At 41.0% G+C, this 25,127-nt stretch overlaps 1 pseudogene; it reads left to right on the forward strand.

Annotated features, from left to right (window-relative positions):
• Positions 1–24,688, forward strand: part of LOC129517891 (60S ribosomal protein L10-like) — a 30,901-nt pseudogene extending 6,213 nt beyond the window's left edge.
• The last annotated feature ends 439 nt before the right edge of the window (positions 24,689–25,127 follow it).

A 25,127-nucleotide genomic window follows, 5' to 3' on the forward strand; every position in this document is an offset into this window, starting at 1 on the left:
AAATCTCTTTCACAGGAAACGCTTATGCATCCTTTTCTCCAGTAGATTCCAGAACTTTTGGTCATTGTCCACCCAGTGTAGCCACCCACTAGAGCAGTTAGTCTATCCATTCCAGGTATGATGTAGATATTAATCTACTGTATCTCCCCTCCAACCATGGGCAACACATATTGCCCTGCCAAATGGTTTCTGTGAAGTCCCTCTCTCATGATCTGAGGTAAAGAGAGAAGTCATTCCTGGCCACCTCAACAGAGCTTCCTCAAATAAATCACGTCTAAAAAAACATCTAAACTCTTAATCCTCAACCCTTCCCCCCTCCCCAGTTGTGAGTGAGTCACAAAACTCATAATTTTGGGTTTTCACCACTTCTTTCCACAAATCCTATAGGAAACTTTATCTCACAAGTCCCTTTGGTATTAGTATCTATTAGTGTCTCAGCGGAAATTTCTATTTTAACATCCAATTACAAAGTAAAAAGTATGAGGAAGTTGTTTTTTTCACCTCAGCCAGAACTTGGAAGTGCCCACAGACTCAGCAATAAGGAACCCTTGGTTGGTATTTTGGAATTTGCAGAGGACTTCAGAATCACTTTTACTGAAAGCTAGGATGTTGGCAGCATTTATTGGGAAACCACTGTGTGCCCTCAAGATAGCCATGATGTGTAAAATGTCATTCAAACCCCACCCCACCCCCAAAGAACTAGAATATAGAAACAGGAAGTGGTTTTCCTGGAGACAGTAATAGGTTGTTAGAACTTGAGAAAAACTCTTGTGTGATCAACCAACTGACTATGCCTGTTAACGAACATATGACAGGACACAATTTAAGCATTTCTTTCCGTCCCTCAGGCCCATAGGCTTAGGCTGATCTGAAGGATAAGACAGCATGTGATCCAAGATCAGAAGAGTCAAGGAAAGTCCTTTCTGTAAAAGCCTTCAGGAGCCAGAAGTAGTACCAAAGCTAGAGGGCAGGAGATCATTGGATTAATCGTATGGGTAGACAAGAACGTCAGAAGAATGAATGCACCAGGGGCAAGAACTCGCAGCTAAAGCTCAAAGGTGAATCCCCCTCATGAGGAAGAGATACACCTTGGAAAGGACCAGAACTCATCTCTCTCAGAACACCTTGGAAGCCTACTGGGGAGCTCACCTGCCTAGCTTTCTGCCACCCTACTTAGATCCATCTTGCTCCAGATAAACCCATGTCCAAAGCTGCACGCACACACACACACACATACACACACACACACACACACTAAATGGCAGAGGATGGCAGCTGCTCATCAAACCTTTTTTCTTATCTTCCTGAACACACAACTAGATCACATTTTCAAGCCTCTCTTGAGGTTAGGTGTGGCCATGTGACTGAGTCTTAGCCGATAGAATGAATTGCAAACTGTTGTGTACCACTGGCACATCAGGCCCATAAGAACCTCCCACATGCTACCCTCCATGTTGTTTCCCATTCTACTGACTTGATGCAAATGAGCCCAACAAGCTTGGAAGTTATGTGCTGAAGATGGATCTAACATCATGGAAAAAGCCTGAGTCCCTGAATCACTACTTGGAAGATTGCTGCCCACCAGCTGGAGCACCCATTTTGGACTTCACCCAAGCAAGAAATAAATGTCTATTATTTTTGGAGCATTATATATGTTGGGATTTGTATGTTGCAGCATCTAGGGTTACCTTAAGCAATACAGACACCAAGAAAAGTTGTTGGACCGATATACATCTCAGCTTGGGTTTCCTCTGAGAAGTTCAGAGTAAATATTGTAAATGTGACTTCGAGCTCCTTTGGGGCAGAGTCTATATTCTAGCTATCTTTGTATCCTCCTAAAAATAGTTATTGAAGGAGTATCACATATAGTAAGAATTCAGTAGCTGTTTGTTTAAAATGTTCAAATGTTCAAATCTTAGGCAGAAGTCTTGGCTGTGAAAATACTGAAGAGCCCTTACTAGGGCTAAATGAAGGTATACTGAATAAATGAATGAATGAGCAAATAAATGGCATAGTTTGGTGAAAATAAATCCCACCTGAGGAGTTAGAGAGACATTTGCTCATCTGTAAAATGAAGATGATGATATCTTGCCATATTACCAAATCAGAAAATATACTTCCAGGCCTTTAATCACTAAATTAGGAAGTGGTAGACACATGTAAGTTCTCTAATATAATTTGGATCAGTTACTTTATACGTTGATATGTTGTCAGTACATTGATGATAGGGCTGAAGCACAAGGAAGGAGAATTAGCTGAAAAGCATTTGGCAACATCTTAGGGAAAATAAAAAAAAAACTTGTATGAGGGTACTCAAGACTTCAGAATTCTCAAAATTCTGAGTCTCTTCTGATTTTCAGGCAAAATAATGCCCACCGTTTGCCACTGGACTCAAGAGAACATCTTTGCATCAACAATGCTCTGCAATCATGAGCAGACATATGCCATCTGTACCTCCCTGGAGAATACCTGCCACTTCTTAGGTTCTTGCTTGGTGATCACGGTTAGAAAAGAATTAAGCAACACTGCTGTGCCAAATACTATGGAAGTTCATTCAGCCGTATTACATGATTGAAATGTCAGAATGTTTAAACACTTTCAGCCACATGAAAATACATTTGGACACGTTTGGAACAAAGCTAGCAGAGAACAACCACAGGAAATGTTCCTATAAATTAAGAATGATCCAGTGATCGAGGGAGTGGTTCTGGGTTGACTTTTGGTCACAGAACCCTGGGAGTGGGTGACAAAAGTGGTTACCCAGAGTGCCAATGGTGATGACAACCCCTCCCCAGCTAGAGTGGAGAGGTATATGCTGGAGGCTGCGATGGCTACACTCAACCCTGAAAGAATATTTCTTGCATTGGCTGGGCAAGTGACTATCATCAGAGGTCAAGTGATTTCCTGTAAGTTCAATGTAAGGTCACCCCTCCTTTAGTTCCTAGTCCTCCATCAGAAAGAGGAAGCCCACAGGCTAGGAAGAGCAAAGATTCCTTTATGCAGATTTCATCCTCCACCAGTAGAAGCCAAGGAATGGCTACCAGATTCTATGTGTTCCCATCACTGTTCTCAAACTGCCCAACACTTAATAGCACAGTCTGCTTTGGAATATCATGTCCTATATTCCTGTCCATGTCAGTCACTGGAAGAAATCTCAGGCTTCCAGCAATCCCCTATTCCCTGGCCTCTAGTCTCTTATGACTCTAAGCATTGCTTTTTCTGTAACCATCTCCCCTCCTTCTGTCCTATCTCCTGAAAGAACAGGAACTTTCTGTCAAGCATATATCAATCAGCAGCCAAATTCCTCATAATCCCTCACACTTCCTTGGCTATTGTCTTCACTTTTTTGCTCTAACTGAAATTGACCTTTCCTCAGAGACCCCTGCTTTCCTTGCAGCCTCCTCAAAGAGTAGCTGTTTTCTCTCCCAGACCTTTCATATCATTGAGTCTAGATGTGAGGTAGTACCTTCCTTCTCATTATCTCTTCCAGGTCGTTCTTCCTCATTCCTCCCTAAAACTACACAGCTTGGATGGTCTCAATATTGCTAAACCCAGTGGTCCACTCTATGATTGCATTTCACTTGATAGATCAGCAGCATTTTACTGAATTGATCACTCTTCCTGTTGAGACACTTCCTTCACTTGGCTTCCAGGACACCATACCCTCCTGCTTGCTTCCTACTTTATTAGTTGCTTCTCCATCCCTTTCTACTTCCTTCTTATCCCACTGAGTCCCAGGACTTCATCTTTGAACGTTTTCCCTTTTCTGGGTACACTTACTATCTTGATGAACTCATTCAATCTCCTAGATTTCTAGACTCTGTATGCTCACAGCTCCCTAAGTTATATCTTCACCCCAGACCTTCTGCTGAGCTTCAGATGTATACAGCCAAGGGCCCACTTGACATCTCCATCTGGGTGTTAATAGGCATGTCATGTGCAAATTGACCAAGTTCTTGATCTTCTCCAAACCTCTTCCTCTTGAAGTCTCCCTCACACCACCAAAATCAGTTAATGACAATTCTTATCTTCCAGTCATTCAGGCCAGAAATCTTGAAGGCATCCTTGAAGACTCCTCTCATTCTCATGCTATACAACAAATTCATCAGAAAATCCTGTTTGATCTTTTTCCAAAATAGATATGGAATCTGACCAGTTCTTACCAAATTTACTAGTATGACTCTGACCCATGCAATCGTTATGTCTCACTTAGATTGCTGCATAGCCTCCTAACTGTTCTGTCTACTTCTGTCCTTGTCTCCTTCATTTTGATTCTAAAAACAGCAGCCAAAGTAATCCCATCAAATATAGGCAGAACATATCATTCCTTTGCTTATACCCCTACAGCGGCTTCCTAGCTCACACAGTAAAAGTCAAAGTCCTTACAATAATGTTCAAGGCCCAACATGATTTGGTCAGTCACCACATCTCTAACCTCATCTCCTACCACTGGAGACTCCAAAGCTTTCTTGTCGTTCTCTAACCATCCCAGGCATACTTCTGCCTTGGGGCCTTTGCATCTGCTCTTTCCTTGGCATAGACTATTCCTTCTATAAATACCCATATGGCATACTCCTTCTTTTGGGTCTATCTAAAAGGCGATCATTACTCCATCTTTGACTCTATCTCCATTTCCTGCTTAATTTATATATTTTTTTTACCTTAACTATGATTGCTATCTATCATACTCAATATATTAGCTATTTACCTTATTAGTAGTCTGTCTCTTCCACTAAAATATAATTCGCATTTGGGTAGGGATTTTGGCTTATTTTACCCACTGCTGTATACCTAGAGCCTAGAAGTAAGCTGGTAGGTAGCAGGTGCTCAATAAATATTTGTGTAAATAATTGTCTTAAAACATACCCAATGCATGGTAAGTGTTTAGAAAGTGTTTATTAAATACTGTGTGACTTCCCTTCCCTGACCGGAAATCCAATGCAGGGCCTCTTCTGCCCCCAGAATCTTAGTTAGAACCACGACCAGTGATCCACATTCAGCATCTATATCTTCCTCAGGTGCAATTTCCATTAGCATTACCTGGGGTGTATCACCATCCCGCTCAACCATCGCTAGCTTTTTACCCACACTGACCATGTGGTTTGAATTACAGTGTCACTTCGTGTTTCAGCATTTCTTCTTTTAGTGTCTATATTTAGAGTCTGAAAGTAGTACCAGAAGACTCTACAATGATCCTGGAGGAATAGGGCTGAGACCATACTAGTGGTCATAATGGGTCAGACCATTCTTAATGTCCTCTAAAGTGCCAGTCTAATTGCAAACTAGCATCTCCCTTCTCCGTGATTTGGAGAGTGGCTGGGAGCCAAAATCATGTCTAGCACTCTAGAACCTTAGGATTCTTCTGGGCCTTCTGAACCTCTTAGGAATAGATCACCATAGCTTTAATACCATTAACCTTTACTGAGTGCTTACAAGGTGACAGGCATGGTTCTATGCTCTTTATGTGATTAACTCATTGAATACTCTCAACAGCGTAATGAGGTTGGAACTATTATTATTTTCATTTTTAAAGACTTTTATATGTATTCATTTGAGAGCACAAGCAGGGGGAGAAGCAGAAGGAGAGGGCAAAGCAGATCCCTGTTGAGCTGGGAGCCCAATGTGGGGCTTGATCCCAGGACCTGGAGATCATGACCTGAGCTGAAGGCAGATGCTTACCCATCGAAGACACCCAGGCTCCCCCTATTACTTTCATTTTAGATGTGAGAAAACTGAAGCACGTAGAGATTAAGTGGATCCAGAAGTCACATAGTTTGAAAGTTGCAGAGACTGGATTCAAACTCAAACAGTAACCACTGCTAGAGTACCATGGGAAGCAGTGGTCCAGACGCTATCAAGCTGCAACCATAATGTTGTAATCCTGTGACTTCCTTCTCCAGTGGATGAAAGGGAAAGAGCAGGAATTAAGTCCTCTACCCTGGTTGTGTGGGAATTTGCTTTTCCTGCTCTATATTTCCCCCTCCCTGCCCTCCTATATGTTGAAATGGTAGGTGAGGGAATATTCTCAGCTTCTGCTGTCAGACAAGCAAAGATGAGATGTGCTTTTCCACCTTTTGCGCCAGCTCATACTTTAATGGTTGGAAGTTTCAAATCACATCCCAAGTTTCTTGGAACTCAAAATTGAGTTATCTGATTCAGTAAAATGTAGCTTTCTCACTTAAAAGGATTTGCCCAAGGGACCTCTGGGATTTCAAATATACTTAAAAGAAACAACTGTGTTGAATCACAGAAGCATAAGGGATTGCATTTCCCCTGGAGAACACACAGGATGTATTAAACAGAGGGGGAAATGTTTGAAGTCCAACAAGCTTTGAGCTTCATCCCACCCACCACATCTGAAAACTATCTGAGTCATTTGATGGAGGCAGACTACAGCTGGGCTCCCTCATTCTCACTGCTATTGTGTCCTACTGCCTTGACGTTGAGATGCTAGCTCTACAGGCACATTTTTACCTACATCTGCTCACCCCTTTTTAGTGGACTCAGGAAGAGCCCATTTTTTAAAGCCTATCTGAAGGAGGGTGGGCTGGGAGCTGCTGGGAGCAACTATCCCATCAACAGAAGACTAGATTTCTCATAGCAGCAAATACAGCTCTAGACAGAAACAGTGAAGGGGAATGCATAGAATTATTCATGCTTGGCTGCTATTAAAGAGATTCCAATAAAATATTAATAATTATATAATTAGATTTTGGGAAAATTACTTAACCTTTTTAATTAGGTGTTATTTTCATTCCTTTAAATGGGGGTAATACTAATTACCGACTGGAGCTGGTGTGAGGGTAAATGAGAAAATATTTGTAAGGTGCTTGGGACAGTGCTGAACACATAGCAACTAGTCAATAGATACAAGGCATTACTATTATTGTTTTTTTTTGTTCCTGACTGTCTCTCTTCCTGCCCATTGCTCTTTACTTTTTGTTAAAACCTGCTTTCAGATGTTTTCTTCACCTAGGGAATGGATGAAATTAATTCAAAGTCATATTTTCCTTCTTAAATCCTTGATTCCAGAGCAGCACCTAACATGAAGCTCAGAGAGAAAAAATAAAATAAAATAAAATAAAATAAAATAAAATAAAATAAAATAATAAAATAAAATGTGAGGTTCTTCCAAGGAGCAAATTTGGTCAAGGACTATCCAGACCTCCATAATAAGGCAGTTTAGTGGAAAGAGGACTGAGGTGCAGGTCAAATCTAAGGAAATCCACATAACTTTGGAATCTTGGACAAGTCACTTCAACATCTTGGGCCTCTTCATAATATGAAAAGACTTAGGGCTCTTGGATCAATGTTTTCCAAATCTATTCTTTGATATGAAACTATTTATTCAAATAAATTATTACAGGGAAATACCATATGTAGATCAAATTAAACAGATCTGGGAGGTAGGTTTTAGAAGCTCCTCTCCCCAAATTTCAGGAGAGTTCTGTGACCCTCTAGGCCACATAGAGTCACACTGCATACTCCTTAGCTTCATGACCACCAAAATCCCATCTGGGCCTAATGCCCTAGGCATGCTGCCTTCTGTCCTTATATTGTTGCCGTCATCCTCTGAACCTGCTCTGCTTGTACCTACCTTGCACCTGGAGATGCCTCCTACCTGAAAGACATCCTGTTTTCTCCTCCCATAGGATCTATATCACTAGGTGTAGTCTCTTACCCTTAGACCTCGTTCACTCAGTCCGCATAAAAATTGTAGACCGAAATAGCTCCACATGCATTCAGTGGTTCCTAGCAGGCCCCATTCAAACATGCCTATTACCTGCTTGGCCCCCGAGGGCATCTGAATTTATGATGCTAGGTCTTCCCTGTCCTTCAAGGTCCCACTCAAGTTCGGAGTTCTCTAGTTACTCTCATCTCAAGCATCTTGTTGTACTTATAGCTGTAATGATAAAAATAACAAACATGGGACAAAGTAGAGAATAATTTCGAGTTTAATTTTGGAGAACTAATTACAAAAAGAGAGCAGCTGGTCAACTTTTTCTGGATCTCTTACAACAACTTATAACAAATATGCAATCTCTTCTTGATTGAGTGGTCAAATATGTGTTCGTGGAATAGAATTAATTTGAAAGATTCCATCTGATAATTATGATCAGCCGTATATTAGGATGACACTAATTTCAATTAAGAAAAACCCTCAAAATTTCCAAGGCTTAGCACAATAGAATTTGATTTCTTACACACAAGTCCAGTGTGGGAGTACTTAGTATGGGGAGAACTTAAAAATCTTTTATTTTGAAGTAATTTTAGGCTCACAGAGGAATCGCAAAGACGGTACAAAGAGCTCTCAGATACCCATTCCCCAGCTCTTCCTAATGTTAACATCTTACATAATCACAGTGCATTTAGGGAATGCTCTGGAATTAACATTGCTATAGCCTTAGTAACAAAACTACAGACTTAAATCATTTCACTGGTTTTCCCACCAATATTCATTTTCTGTTCCGGGGTCTAACACAGAATACCACGCTGAATTCAATTGTCATGTCTCTTTAGTTTCCTCTCATCTGTGGTAGTTTCTCAGCCTTCCCTTGCTTCTCATGACCTTGGCACTTTTGAAGACAAGTGGTTTGTCAAATGTCCAGCAACTGAGGTTAGTCTGATGTGTTCCTGTGATTGGATTGGAGTTATGGATTTCAGAGAAGAATACCTTCTTACCACATCATATTAAGGGGGTACAAAATACCCACATGACTTATCCCTGATTATGTTAGCCTCAGTCTTCTTGCTTAAGCAGTGTTTGCCAGTTTCTCCACCATAAAGTTATGATTTTTTTCCATTCCATACTCTATTCCTTGGAAGCAAGTCACCAAGACCAGCCCATGTTCAACCCAAGTAAGCTGGATTTTCTGGAGGAAGGAGTAGCCAGGACTCTGTGGACATGTGCTAAAGCCACCACCATAATTAATAAATATTTAGGAGGAGATACTTTGAGGCCATGCAAATATTTTGTGTCTCCTCAAAGTTTTTCCCATTAATTTTTGCATCCATCAGGGCTCTGCTGGAAGAAATTATTACTGTGGAGCTCCAATGCTGATTTTCTATTTCTCTCATTCCTTTGACTTGTATTCTGTGGAATTGTATTATAACAAGTTTTTCCGTTCTTCCCCACTTATTTTTTATTCAATTATTTATATCAGTGTGAAATCATGGATATTTATTTGCTCTCTGGGTTTATAATCCAAAATTAATGTTATTTATTTTGTTACTCAAATCATTCCAGCTTTGATCATTGGGAACGCTTTCAGGTTGGCTCCGGTATCTTTTTGACATGCTTCCAACTTTTAAAATTTCTTTTCTATTTACTTTTATTTATTAATTAATTTCTGTTTTAGAACGTCCTTACTTTCTTTTACTACAAGATGCTTTAGGGTGATTTTCTGCCCAAGCTCTAAAATCAGCCAAATTTTTAAATGCTGCATTTTCATTTTCATTTAAGCCAAAATACTTTTAACTTCCACTGAGACTTCCTTTTGGACCCATAAATTATTTAGAAATGTGTTGTTTAGTTTCCAAATATTTGACATTTTTATAAATAGCTTTTCATTACTGATTTCTAGTTTCATTCTGGTATGGTCCAAGAGCATACTTTGTATGACTTTGATTTAAAATATCATAACTTATGTTATGGCCCAGGATGTAATATATGTTGGAAAATGTGCCCTGTGCACTTAGAAAAAAAATGCATATTCTGCTGTTGTTGTTTGGCACATTCCATAAATGTCAACTAGGTCAAGTTGGTTAATAGAGTCGTCCAGATCATCTGTAGTAGTACTGATATTTTGTAGTCAAAATATCAATCAGTATATCCCAGTCAGAATTGTGGATCTGTTTGTCCTTTCAGATCTCTCCTTTTTATTCCTCATATATTTTGAAGCTTTATTGTTAGATACACACACACACACACACACACACACACACACACTCACACACACCTATAGGATTATTTCAAGAACTGACCTCTTTACCATGATGTAATGGCCCTCTTTAAAAAAAAATTACCTATTTATTTGTGAGAGGGCGAGTGCAGGGTGGGGGAATAGAGAGGGAGGGAGAGGGAGAGAGAATTTCAAGCAGACTCCACACTGAGCACGGAGCCTAATGTGGTGCTTGATCTCATGACCCTGATCTTGACCTGAGCTGAAATCAAGACTCAGACGCTTAACCGACTACACCACCCAGGGGTCCCTCTAATATCCTTCTTTATCCTGATAATATTTCTTTTTCTAAAGTTTACTTTTGCTGTAATTAACATAACTACTCCAGTTTCCACTCACAGTATGCATTACTCCATTCATTTATTTTTAACTTACGTATGGCTTTATATTTAACATGGGTTTCCTGTAGACAGTACATAGTTGAGTCCTGATTTTTTTAATCCAATATGAAAATCTCTTTTAGCTGGTATGTTAGACAATTCACACTAAATGAGATTATACATGGTTGAATTAAAATCTACTATCTTTTTAGCTGTTTTCTATTTGCTCTATATATTCTTTTTTATTTCCTCATTTCTGCTTTCTCTAGGTATAATTTAACATTCTTATGAGTACATTTTATCTCTTCTATTGAATTATTATTTATATCTCTTTAAAAACATGTTTGTTGGTTTACAATCTGAGTTTGCCTTCAAAGACTATTACACTGCTTCACATGTCATGTCAGAACCATATAACAGTATATTTTTAATTCATCCTCCCATCCCTTGTGCTTTTGATACACATACAGAAAAAAAAGACAATGTGAGGAGAGAACAGAGGGATTTGAAAATGCTGGTCTTCAAGATTAGAGTGATTCAGCCCTAAGCCAAGGAATGTTAGCAGCGACCCATAGCTGAAAAAGTCAAGGACTAGATTCACCCTATAGCCTCAAAAGAAAGTATGCCTTGATTTGATTCTTGCCCATGATACTGATCTTAGACTTCTGGCTTCCAGAGCTATAATAGACAAAATCATCACTGTTGTTTTAAGCCACCAGGTTTGTGGTGATTTCTTATAGCAACCACTGGAAACCAATACACCTAGGTATTGTTTTTTCCTAGCTTGGTGTTCTCTGAGCCTCTTGGATCTATAATTTGATGTCTGTCACCAATTTTGGAAAATTCTCAGCCACTATTTCACTATTTCTTTAAATATTTCTTCTGCCCTATTCTCTCTTCTCCTTCTGAAATTTCATTACAAATATGTTAAATCATTTGGTATTGTCCCATATCTCTTGGATCTTCAGTTTTTCTTCCTGCTCTTTTTTTCTTTCTTTGTATTTCAGGTAGGATAATCTCTACTGATCTGTTATTATCAAGGTCACTGATTATATCCTTGGCTGTGTGTTGAGTTTACTGATGTGCCCCCTTGAACACATCCTTCATCTTTGTTACTGTGCTTCTCAGTTCTAGCATTTCCATTTTCTTTCTTCTTATTGTCTTCATCTCTCTGATGAAATCAACTATCCTTGTATACCTTTTCAATTAGAGCCTTTAACATGTTAATCATAGTAAATTCCCTACTAGTTCCAGTATCTGTGACATAACTAGAGCTGTTTCTGAAAATCGCTTTGTCTCTTCAGACTGTGTTCTTCTTTGACTTTTTGTTTGCCTTTCCATTTTTTTTTTTGATGAAAGCTGGACATGTTATGTCAGACAGTAGATACTATGGTATACATTTTTTAGTGCTTGGAAATGAGCATGCTATTCCATCTACCATGCTTTTAGTATGAAAGGTTGTAATAACATAATTGGGAGATGGGTTGAGTTTGAAATTTGCTTTCCACTTGGTTTGGGTCTTCTCACTGTCATGCTCCTCAAAGACAGTTTTTATTCTGTAGCTCCCCAGTTCTATTCCACTATTATTTTCACTTGGCACTAGTTAGCATGTTGTTGGCAGTGGAGGGGGGTGGCATTCTCTGATGTTCTGCTTTAGCTTCAGTCTTGAGCAGGTGCTATAAACCTGGGTTAGGGGTTGTAGCCTTCACAAGTATCCCTGCCCTTCTTCCAAACATAATTCTGGGCCACTTATGGATTCCTATCTTATCCCCGGAGCAGAAATTTAGGGTTTTTTCCCTGCATTTCTTTCTCCCAGATAATCCCTGGTTTCCACCAGTGCCATAAGGCTACAGTTTCCTTTGCCCCTAGCAGATTGTTTTTGTTTCTTATGAGAGACAGGCATGGAGTCTAGGTGGAGTTTTAGCAGTGGCAGATGTTCTCTTCCACCAGTCAGCACCACGGGGAAGGGGGAAACTTTCTTAGAACTCCCCCCTACCCCACCCTGTGAGGGCCTGTGGGTCTCAGTAGGAAAATCCTGCAAGATATGAACTTTTCTATGTTTTCAGCTAAGGGGTTTTATTCTCCCACACTAGCACACACTCAGCCTTTTGCAATTTGATTTTTTTTTTAATCTAGCTAAATCTTCTTCTCAGCTTATGTGGCTTCTGGCAGGCTCTGTGCCAGGTAACTAAATGCTAACATTCTGTTCTTCCCTACCATCACCTCTCTCTCTCTAGATTTCAGGATAGTTGTTTGCCCTCTGACCTCAGTTTTCTCTTGTGTTCAATAAAAAGCCATTTCTTTGTAGTTTGTTTACCTTTTTGTTGTTGTTGTAGAAAGGATGAGAGCAAAGCTCTTTCCGGCTTTCTATGGCTGGGAGATCCAAGCTGAAAGTGGTGGATGAAACTTTTCATGCATTGATTCAGGGACTAGGTTCCTTCCTCTTGTGGTTTTACCATCCACTAGGGCTCATGTATAATTATTTACAATCACAGTAGGCTTTAACATAGGATATATTCTTAGACATCAAATTACTGGGTGTTGCAATGTACCTTCTCCAGGAAGCAGACTCTAGGATGAAGATTACCTTGCAGAAGTTTGTTAGAAATTACCCTTGGAATCAAAACTTCTGGAAGAGAGAGGGGGAGAAGGAGGATTGGATAAAGGGAGAGGTTCAGTTGTGGTAGAGGTGCAACAAAGGTTCACTTGACCCCATGGGAAGCTCTGCAGCAGAGATGGTCCTAAAGAGTTGTCCTAAACACAGTGAGGAAGCTAGGCCTTTATATTTCTACATCATCTGGTCATTGCACACGGGCTGGTCCGAAGGCACATGTTGACAAGGCAGATGTCCCCAGCTGAAGACAATATCTAGAGAGGCCTGAGAGATGAAGACCATCACATGGCAGCAGCTGGAGGAATAAGCCTTGAAGAGAATCTGGGGAATGCGTCACAGCTTCTACTATAGAGAGTCAACACATATGCATATTTTAAGGCTCTTAATGGATACCATCAAAAATTTCAGTTTCACAAACACTGTTCCAGAAATGATATAATCTTTTGTAGTTTTCTCATCTATAAAGTAAAAATGATTTAAAAAGCATCTACCTCACAGTTTTCGTTGTAAGAATTAAATGAGTAAATATTTACAATATACTTAGGACAGTGGCCAGTATATACTAAATGCTAAATTTTCATTATCATTATTATTATTGTTGTTGTTGTTGTTGTCATTGTCATTTTATACAGGTACCAGTAGTGAATTCTTTCCAATAAAAATAAAAATTTCAGGGCACCTTGGTGGCTCAGTCAGCTAAGTGTCTGCCTTGCGGTAAGGTCATAATTCCAGGGTCCTGGGATCGAGCTCCACGTTGAGCTCCCTGCTCAGCAGGCAGCCTGCTTCTCCCTCTCTCCCCTATTGGTGCTCTCTTTCTGTCTCTTTCTCTCAAATAAATAAATAAAATCTTAAAAAATTTAAAAAATAAAAATAAAAATTTCTGGGGCACCTAGGTGGCTCAGTTGGTTAGTGTCTGACTTCTGCTCAGGTCATGATCTCTGGGGGTCATGAGATTGAGCCCCAGGGTCCCCACAGCAAAGAGTCTGCTTCTCTCTCTTCATCTGCCCCTCCCCTCATGCTTGTGCTTGGATGTGCAGGATCTTGCTCTCCCTCTCTCATAAAAAAAATAAAATCTTTTAAAAAACAAAATAAGAAATAAAAATAAAAATTTCCAACCTAAGACCACTTGTATCTTCTATTATTAATTATCTGCTCATGTCTCTTACTGACTGTTAGGATGTCATTTTTTTTCTTACTTATTTGTGAGAATTTTTCTCATTTATTTAGAATATTCATCCTCTATTAGTCATATGAGTCACATAAACTAGAACATATTTCTAGCTTCCTGTGTATCTTTTAGTTTGTTTATATTATTATATTTTGATGTATTTGCTGTACAGAGCCTAACCAGTGGATCAATGTCAAAATAACATTAGTAATTATTATAATTATAAAAATACTGTTTAATGTTGGCTAACACATAGTGAGTATTTACTATCTGGGGGTGGTAAAAATTACTGATTCATTCATGCATTATCTTATTTCATTCTCAGCACAAACTGTTGAGGTAAGATCTTCTTTTACTCCCTCTTAACAGATAAGAAAACCAAGGATTAGAGAGATGAAATATCTTGCTCCAAACTGGTAAGTGGTGGAACTGGGAGTGAAACTCAGGTCTGTTAGATTCCACAGTCAACATTTCCCAAGATGCACTCTGTGAAACACTATCCTGGGCAATACTACATATACACTCATGTGCAAATATATGCATACACACAAACACATGTGAGTGTTCCAGAGTCAAATCAATGTGGCAGAGACTTGAATGTCTGATTCCAGACATAGTCCATAGATATTAGCATATTAACAGCTCTGTACCACCAACTCACTGCAAAAATAGTGTTCTATATCTCACACTTGGTAAAATGTAAAAAACCACACCATACTACTTGAGAGGAGGTCTTCAGCACCTAGCTATCCAGTATTCTGCTCAATCATCATCAATATGGATGAAAACAAAGAGAACAACCTAATGAAATTAGCTAGTGACTCAAAGTGGAGAGGAAAAGCTGTTCCACTAGGTAACAAAATAAGGATTTAATAATCTGGAACAATGGACAGAGGTAAATAAGATAAGATCTGACAGGGATGAATGTAAAATCTTGCAGTTAGGTTAAAAGAAAAATCAATGACATGAGTACAATTTAGGAGAAAGCTTGATTTCACCGTAGTTTGCATGAGGAAGCCTGGGGGATTTAATTGATCATAAGCCCAATTAAAAAGCAATTGAAATGTATTCAACAAGCAAGGAGGGATCCCTGGGTGGCGCAGCGGTTTGGCGCCTGCCTTTGGCCCAGGGCGCGATCCTGGAGACCCGGGATCGAGTCCCACGTCAGGCTCCCGGTGCATGGAGCCTGCTTCTCCCTCTGCCTGTGTCTCTGCCTCTCTCGCTCTCTCTGTATGACTATCGTAAATAAAATAAATAAATAAATAAATAAATAAATAAATAAATAAATAAATAAATAAAAAAAAACAAGCAAGGAACTCCGGTTCTAAACCTGCATTATTAATACAAAGGTAGCATTCAGAGTGGCGGAGATTGGTATCCTTTACCCTGGCCACTGTGCCACTCAGAGAGTGTGTGGAGCATCGTGGTATTCCTGGCAACAGGCTTCAGGACAGGCAACAAATGGCAATCCAGAACCTACCCTGGTGGTGCTGACTCAGATAATAAGGAATCCAGCAGACACCACCTTTGGTCCAATAGTAGAAACAACTCAAGCTGTTTAGCCTGGCAAGAGTAGATTTGGGGTAGCTATTGGAATTGGATGATGGTTCTGGGTATTTTTCATTGATTTCTCCCTATTCATTTATTCTCCACCTTTTTCCATTGAGCTCTGTATCCTAGGAGGCTCCCTGCCCTTTATCTGCCAGTGGGAGGCACAGGGAAGATTAGAAGGTGGGAGGAGTGCGAAGTGGGTATTTATTCCCTTGGCTGCCTCCCTACTGGGTTGCTGGGTGGTCTTCTCCAGCTCAGCTGCCTTCTCTGGCCTCAGGTAAGCTTTCTTTCCCCTTGACCCTTCATGCTTAAGATCCTGCTCTTATTAGCTCTGGGGTGCTCCTAAGATTCACTCAGCCCTGCTCCCATCTTTGTAAATCCCCTTCTATCCTGCTGTCCCCAATTACCCTGCCCAAGTGTGTGATTTGTATCCTGCTGGGACCAGATTCTTACTGATGCTGGAATGATTAGGATGATGGCCTTTGAATATTTCAAGGGCCGTCATATGGAAGAGGGAGAGTGGAATTAACACAAGACAGTAGAAGCTACAGGAAGATTGGGTTCATGTACTCCTTTAGCTAATCCTATTAAGCCTCTGCCACGTGCCAAGCATTGTGTTAACCCCTCAGCAGTGCTTCAAAAGCTCATAGCAAAGGGATTTCATGTAGGTTGGAAGCTGGAGAGGCCTCCCAGAAAAAAGACCTGCAGGATGAGTAGAGAATGCAGGGGAGAGAAAGGACAACCTAGGCAGCATTGTTTCCAGAAGAGGAATTTACAGGTGAGAGGGCTGAAGGGCTGAGAGAGAGAGGTTTGTTCTAGAAGATCAATGGAAACCTGATGTTGAGTGTCTCTCTCTCTCTGTCAGGTGGATAAGAGACTGTCATCAAGGACGAGGCCAAGGGTGCAGAGCTGCTGTGAATGTGGGCTTGATCCCAAGGGTCCTGGGAGCCCCTGATAGGTTTTAAGCCATGGAGGCCCCAAGTGTGATTTTTTTCTTCCCATTGTAGAGGCAAGAAAGCCAGAATGGCCAAGGACCAGAGCTGTTCAGATATAAATCCAGCTGCCTCTCCCAGGAATGAGGATCGGGTTCCTGGAAATAGCCAAGGAGAGCCTTCTTCTTCCTAGATGATGGCTCCAGGATATCTCCCAGGGGGAAGCCACATGGAGTGGAAAGTTAGACTCTCAAACATCTTTCCTAATTCTGAAACTTCTAAGACTCCTCTGGTCGGGGCCCCCGGGCTTCACAGTGGGATAGAGGGCACCAGAGTTGGAGGATGCATTCACTGTCATCCAAAGCTAGATTGTCTTGTGCTCCAGCTTCCCTCCTTGGGCCAAGAAAAAAGAATACATGTCCAGGCATCGAACCTCTGGGAACACACAGGGCTCTAATGATTGTACTCTCTCAGCTCCCACTGAACACATAGGAGAGACACCGGCCATGGCAAATTCACGGGCACTGCTCTGCCAGCATCCGACCTTTAGGCCTGCAACAGTTGGCACTATGGGCTAGATATTAGATGGTTTCACCAGTTTTGAAGGTTTTTTTTTCTTTTAAAACCAAACCCTACAGAAAGTAAAATAAAATAAAATAAAAATTTAAAAAAGGCAAAGCCCTCAGGCCCTGGGTCAGCGTCCCAGTGGGGCCTGGGTTGAGGTCTGAGGTTCTCTGGAGGCCGCGGAGGTGGTGTCAAGGACAGCAGTCCTCTTGTTTCGGAACTCCCTCTCAGGGACTGGGCAGACCTGTGTGTGCGATAACACAGCTGTGTGCAAATGCCAGCACTGGGGTGATAATTATAGAAACCTTCCCATTATGCTTGAATGAGGGCCAAGGCCTGGCCCTGGCAGCGGGGTGGGGGGCGGTGTGAGGCTGCAAAACTGGCACTCTTTAGAGCAAGTTGGCTTTTGCAGCCTGCATGGGCATGTGTGGTGTACCAGAGAGCCCAAGTTAGCACACCCTGTTGTCAAGTGCCCCTAGTGCCCACTTCTGCTCTCTTACCATGGCCAGTCCCTCTATTCTGAACCAGACTGCAGCAAACGTGGCACTCTGGCCTGTCAGGCTCAGTTTTCTGGTCCCTGTTTCACTCTGTTGTTCCCACGACTCCTCCTCTCTCTCCTGGCCCCTGGAATGGGTTCCTGCTCCTTAACATTCCAGGTAGAGAATAGATTTGACCAGAGCGAGGCTGTCCCTGCTCTCTGGCTACAGGGACACCAGAAGCAGCTTAGCTTTCCAGACACTTCTAATGACCTTAAATGAAGACAGACTTATTTTGGCTGAACTATCCAATAGCCAAAGATAATTAGAAAATTATCATAATAATAAAATAAAATAAAAAAAGAAAAGTGTTAATTTAGGGGCGCCTGGGTGGCTCAGTTAGGGGTCTGCCTTCAGCTCAGGTCGTGATCCTGGGGTCCTGGGATGGAGTATCGCATCAGGCTCCCTGTGGGGAGCCTGCTTCTCCCTCTGCCTGTGTCTCTGCCTCTCTCTCTCTGTGTCTCTCATGAATAAATAAATAAAATCTTAAAAAAAGAAAATTATCAATCTAGGGGCACCTGAGTGGCTCAGTCGATTAGGCATCTGCCTTTGCCTCAGGTCCTGATCCTGGGGTTGTGGGATGGAACCTCTAGGGCAGGCTCTCTGCTCAGTGGGGAATTTGCTTCACCCTCTCCCCCACCCCCCTCCATTCATGCTCTCTCTGTCTCAAATAAATAAATGAAATCTTAAAAAAAAGAAAATAATCAATTTATGCTTTGAGTCATAACTTTAACAAGAGCACAAGATAGGTCCTCCTAGTCTGGCCAGGGTCACCGCACCAGAGCAACAGGAGGGACCGGCTGGGTACGGGTTGGGGGGAAGGGGAGAAGGAAGGAAGGAGCTGATGTAGGAGGGAGCCAAGCACAATGAAGTGAATGTGCAAGGGTTTTATCTTCTTCATGGAAAATACGCTGTTATCAAAAAGCGACTTCCTCCATAGGCATTTTTGCTTTTTCCAATAGAGACGAAGAAGGAGAGTTTTTATGTAACACATATAACAGGGAAAGTAGAACGGTGACCCTGGGAAAATCACAACATTAAAAGTAATAAGCCTGCCATTGCCGATAAACCACACAGACACCATGCTGCGCTACCTTGAGTATAAAGGTGACATTTTTACAGTTATTCTGATAGTAACTTCTCCGACCGCAACTGCATTTGAAATAGCATGCTCTCTGTGTGAGAGACTCTTTCCAGAGTTCGAGGATTTCTGAGGCTTCGTCCTTCAGAGTCCATATCAGGCATCTTGTTCCTAAAAACACCTCCCCCCCAGCCTGGGTTTCCTGCTCTCTCCGTATCTCCCTCTCACACAAATGATTCCCAGCATTGGTAACTGTTTACTTCTCTTTTCCACCCACTAGATTACGAGCTTCCTGAAGACAAGAACCACATGTTCATTTCTGAACCTCTGGTGTCTGCCAATGCCTGGCTTTATAAATGTTTAGAGAGTTGAACAACTAACGAGCCCTATTTCTTGCCTTATCCTTTAAACCAGTGAGAATGCAAGTGGGAGCTGACTAAGTTAAATTAGATACATTGACTAATCCCTTCTATCCCCAAGTCGCTGTAATTTTAGAACGTGCTGTTTTCTGCCTAAATCAGGAAGTGAATGAGGTTCTAAAGCAAGATAATTGTTTGGCTACATGAGAATGTTAAAAGAGAGAGAAAGAGAGAGAGAGAGAGGGAAAAAAAGAATGTCTCCTAAGCAGGATCCTTCACTTAAAAGAGTGAGGTAAGGTGTGCCAGAGGTGGACTGGAATTTAGGCCAGGCGTATACAAAGATGTATGCACAAAATTATGGAGACGTAAAAACATGAGTTCTCATTGTTAACAGAGCAAAGTCAAGAATTAAAGTCCAGAAGCAGTGACAACCAAAAGTCTGACTGCAAGGAAAAATTGGAAGCCTTCCTTCCTTTTCTTCTGAAACAAAAAACAAAAAACAAAAACAAAAACAAAACAAAACAAAAACAAAACTCTGACTTCATAAAAATAAGCTAAGAATGAAGGTGAAGCTTGCTTCTTTTCAGGATCAGTGGCTCGAAGGAGGTAGAAACCATTGGCAATCAATACAAAAAAGGCAATTTAATTAGGTTTTTATTGTTTTTAAAAGAGATAAGTATCAATTAGACTTTTCTAAGTTGTACAAGAGGAATAGAGAACATAAAAAATTCAATAAATAGAACAAATAATATATATATGCACTTCCATTCTCTCTTATCCCTAGTTACTGGAATAAGAAAGAAAGAAGATTAGGGAGAGAGAGAGAGAGACAGAGACAGAGAGAGAGAGACAGAGAGAGAGAGAGGAGATGGACTGGAAGAGGCTTCAGATGCTCTAACAGAAGATACAGAAACACATCTGTAAACCCACATGGACACACAAATATTCTGGAATAAAGACCCAGATAAAGTTTTCTGTGGCTTAGAATCTCTATTTCGTGTTTTAGAATAAGCTAATAAAGAGGGTTTTTTTTAATCATGTTTCATTTTTTACTTCTGAGACCTCCACTTCTGTGTGTGTGTGTGTGTGTGTGTGTGTGTGAGAGAGAGAGAGAGAGAGAGAGAGAGAGAGAGAGAGAGAGAGAAACACGAAGAGAGAGAATATGACTCTAAAGGAATTGGCACAAAACATATGATAAGAACCTTTGTTCAGAGTAAGGACTATTTTAGATAGTGTTTTGAGATTTTTTTAAAAGATTTAATTTATTTATTCATGAGAGACACACAAAGAGAGGCAGAGACATAGGTAGAGGGAGAAGCAGGCTTCCTGCGGGGAGCCCAATGCAGAACTCGATCCTCAGACCCCAGGATCACGACTTGAGCTGAAGGCAGTCGCTCAAACACTGAGCCACCCAGTTGCCCCTGTTTTGAGATTTTGAATGGATCCCTTTGCAAACTTATTTGGTTGCTGAAAGAGACAACATGATATTGTCTGGAGGAGGGTCAAAAAATAGATTTCATTGACTGCTGTTCCTCTTCTTAGATATCCTGGTCATCTATTTGTCCTCAGCTCACATTAGTCAGAATCCTGCAGTTGGATGGGGCTTGGGGTGCTTGCACCGCTGTTAATACACTGCTCCCTTCAAGACCCAGTGGAAGCGGGAGGAGGAAACGAAGTCAGCATATAAGATTTTTCCATCTTAGAAAAGAGATACTTGAGCAGAGAACCAGTCATTGACACAAGATAATTAATCACGATCCACCAATGTGTCTACTCAATTTGTCATGGTGAACATGTCTGGGTTTATTCCATGCTAAACCTTTGAACATTTTTCTTCTTACGTAGCTACATACTGGAGCTATCCTCTGGATAATCAACTCTGCGCAGTTCTGTCACCCTTATTATTGCACCTTTTGAAAAGATCCCACTTTCTTATTCAATTCCGTAGCTATTGATTCAGAAAAAAAGATAGTATGTAACAGTGTGGGCTTATTATTTCATGAACTCAATGTGCTCATGAATCATTGAATGTCTTCTGTCACTGACTGCTTCTCGTGCTCATGTTATTATGTATTATTGATCCACAATGACTTCGTAATAAAATCAGTTTTCTCTTTATTCTTTCTATTGATGTTCCCATTCAGTATCATTTAAACCTCTGTTAACTCAATTGTACCCATTTTGTTTTGCAGTCAGAAATCTTTTCTGAGTTTATTCTATGGCTGAGACATCATGCTAGCCACTGGAATCGAATGTCTTATGGCCATGACTCCACACTGCAAAATGGCTTCTAGCTTTGCTTATTGATTCATAAACTGATTTCACTTCTCAGCTCAGTTTCAATTAAATGAAGTATTATCATGAATAGCTCTTTAACAGTGGAAAAGAAACCTACTTAGGTATGTGTTTTAAACAAACCAGCATCAAACATCCCTCCCCTAACTCTGCCCTCTTGGCCAAAATATGACCAATACAAATGTTTATAAACTGTTGCCTTTTCCTCTTGGCATATAAGTGGCTTACAGAAAAGGAGATATTCAAGTCTTATGTGAGATCAAGGCTTAGCTGTGCTGGTCTTGCACGAAAGAGGGTCAGGGGCTTGAGTTTGGGTCCCTTAACAAGATGGATAGAATCCCGGCTGTAGCATTCAGAATGCTGATGAGATTCCCCACTGATTACTCCTCTCCATCTGAACTGGGCCAGGCCTTTCTTGTTTCTCTCTCTGGAGTAGAGGTCTCCTCCATTTTTCTTCTTTAAAAAAAATAGAATTTAATAGTAAAAATAAGAACAATTATTTGGCTATGGCATAACGGCTTGTGCAAAGTTAATTCTGATTCCAAGACATATTTTAAGCCAAAATATATTCACTTTCTGAACTCTCAATGTGGCTAGAATGACTTTTGCTTCTTTTCCCCCCAAAGCAGAAAATCATAACCATATTGTATAAGAAAAATACCTAAAACACTATCTGAAACTTGCCTTACTTTTTCTTAATCTTCACGATTAGATATTACTGACAGAATTTTAGAATTTTGGCTGTAAGTCAAGCTGAACCATTACAAAATGAATATTAAAATAAGCATTGAAGAAAGAGAAATTTATTACACTGGAGGATAAAGACCTTTTATTAAGAATGTTTCACAGGGGAGAGAAACTTTAAGGAAATCAGCTGGCTCACAGACTACCCAAAATATTTTGATAAAGAGAGAAGGAAGGAAAGATTATCAGGTGTGAGTGAAGGCATGCCAGTGTTATTGTGTTTGAGGTGTGTTTGGGGAACAAGGAATGGTTTAATGTGGTCATAATGTATGATTGGGAGTGGCTGGACACCAGGCCAATGAAATATTCTTCAACTAATTCTGAAGCATTACTAGTGAGAATCAGAAAGAATACCAGGAAGTAAATCATCAGTGTATATAAATACAGCCAGACCACTTCATTGATCTGTATTCACAAAACCTGCCAAATCAGAAACAGAATCTTTTCTCTTCTAGACTTATTTCATTCTGAATCCCAGGCAGGGGAATGGTAATAATCATTATTGGCTCAATTGCTTTAGACCCAAAGGAATAGATCTCTATTGTCAGAAATAATGGCTGCATAACAATTTATTTCCCCTGACCCCCCAAAAATAAAACCATAGCTCATGGATCTGTGGATCAGCTGGGTGGCTCTTCCGATCTGGGCTAGGCTCAGATGATTGCATTTAGAAACACTCCTGTGTCACTTGTTAGTAAGCGGATCAGCCAGGCACTGGTTGGTCTATGTTGGCCTTGCTTGAGATGCACTCTCCTCCTCGAGATCGCTGTGTCCCCAAAGGCTGGTCCGGCATTGTTCACATAGATCTCCAGGGTCCCGGAGAGCAAATAGAAGTGCACAAGACCTTAAGAAGCTTAGTCTTGGAACTGCAACACCACTGTATTTTATTGGCAAACCAAATCATATGGCTAGTCCAGTTTCATAGGATGGGGTACAAACTCCACCTTTAATGGGAGAAGCTTCAAAATCAGGTTGCAAAGGGCATGGTTTCAGAGAAGCATGGAAAGTTATGCCATTTTTACAATCAATCTACCTTGCAATAGGAGGCCTAAAATTTTAAAAGCAGGTATCAGGTTAAGGAAGTGTCTCCCAGGTTGGAAAGAACCAAAGCATTGTTTGGTAGTGAAGAATTGCATCCAGCTATGTCTCTGTTGGTTTTTCTTCTCCTTTCACAGTGGCATCCTAGAAAATTAAAGATCACAATATTAACTTGATCAAGAGCCAGAAATTATAGTGGAGTTAGAATCGTGTTTTAAAATTTTTTTTAAATTTTTATTTATTTATGATAGTCACAGAGAGAGAGAGAGAGAGGCAGAGACATAGGCAGAGGGAGAAGCAGGCTCCATGCACTGGGAGCCTGATGTGGGATTCGATCCCGGGTCTCCAGGATCGCGCCCTGGGCCAAAGGCAGGCGCCAAACCGCTGCGCCACCCAGGGATCCCCTAGAATTGTGTTTTAAAAAAGAAACCCACTTCTCCAAGTCTAACTCAAAGCATATAGTGAGATAATCCTTTATAAGTCAAAAAAAAAGTTTGAAGAAGAGCTGAGATTTCATGAAGAAATACGCAAAACTTTTTTAAAAAAGATTTTATTTATTTATTTGACAGAGAGAGAGCACAAGCAGAGGGAGCAGCAGAGGGAGAGGGAGAGGCAGGCTCCCTGCTGAGCAGGGAGCTGGAAGTAGGGCTGGATTCCAGCACCCAGGGATCATGACCTGAGCCAAAGGCAGACATTTAACTGCCTGAGCCTCCCAGGGGTCTCACAAAACTAATTTCCATCTTAATTTGAACTAATCAAAGTGGAAGTCATAATTTGATAATTTCAGTTTGTATACAAAGCAAAGTTTTATAGCTTGTGATTATGCAACAAGTGGCAAAGTAGAAAAGAGACTATCTTCTCTCTTCCTTCTGTGTGTTGCCATGGGCTATGCACTGGCCAATGCTACTGGTATTGTTAAGAACAAGCCATATCCAAAACCTCACTCCTACAGAGGTGTCCTTGACGCCAAGATCTGCATCTTTGACCTGGGGTGGAAGAAGGCAAAGGTGGATGAGCGCATGCTATGTGGCCACATGGTGCCAGATGAATATGAGCAGCTCTCCTCTGGAGCCATGGAGGCTGTCCGTATTTGTGCCAACAAGTACAAGGTGAAAAGATGAAGCAAAGATGGTTTTCATGTCTGAGTGTGGCTCCACCCCTTCCATTTCATCCTTATCAACAAAATTTCCTATGCTGGGGCTGACAGGTTGTAGACAGGTATGTGGGGTGCCTTTGGAAAGCCTCAGGGCACAGTGGCCAGGATCCACACTGGTCAAGTCATCATGCCCATCTGTATGAAGCTCTAGAACAAGGAGCATATGACTCAGGCCTGACACAGAGCCAAATTCTAGGTCCCTGGCTGCCAAAAGATCCACACTTCCAAGAAGCAGGGCTTAACTAAGTTTAATGCAGATGAATTTGAAGACATGATAGCCGAAAAGTGGCTCTTCCTAGATGGCTGTGGGGTCAAATACATCCCTAATCATGTCTCCCCTGGACAAATGGTGGGCTTTGCACTCATGAGAACCTTGGCACTGTCCCCTCCTTATTCATGCCCACTGACAAATCCTACTTCCTGTCTAACAAAGACAGACAGTGAGTGAGTGAGTGAGTGAGTGAGTGAGTGAGTGAGTGAGTAAGAGAGAGAGAGAGAGACTAGCTTCTCAGGAAAACCACCCTTCATTCTTGGAGGGGTTGCGAGTGACTTTCTGTTGCCTCCTGATGGCAAATAACTTAAATTGCAAAGACCAGCCTAAAGGTTTGACTCATTCTTTTACCATTATAAGCTTTGTAGCCTGTTTAATTTTGTTTTCAATAAGTGTTTGACTAATAAATCCTAATTTTGATTAAGGAATCTTCGAGACTCATTTTTTCCAAATACCACCACTGGTATGCAATGATGCAATGAGCACTGTTCCAAGAGCATAAGGAATGGAGAAAGCAGGCTTATAGTTCTGTTGTT

This window comes from Nyctereutes procyonoides, unplaced genomic scaffold (genome assembly GCF_905146905.1).
Source record: "Nyctereutes procyonoides isolate TBG_1078 unplaced genomic scaffold, NYPRO_anot_genome, whole genome shotgun sequence".
NCBI lineage: Eukaryota > Metazoa > Chordata > Mammalia > Carnivora > Canidae > Nyctereutes > Nyctereutes procyonoides.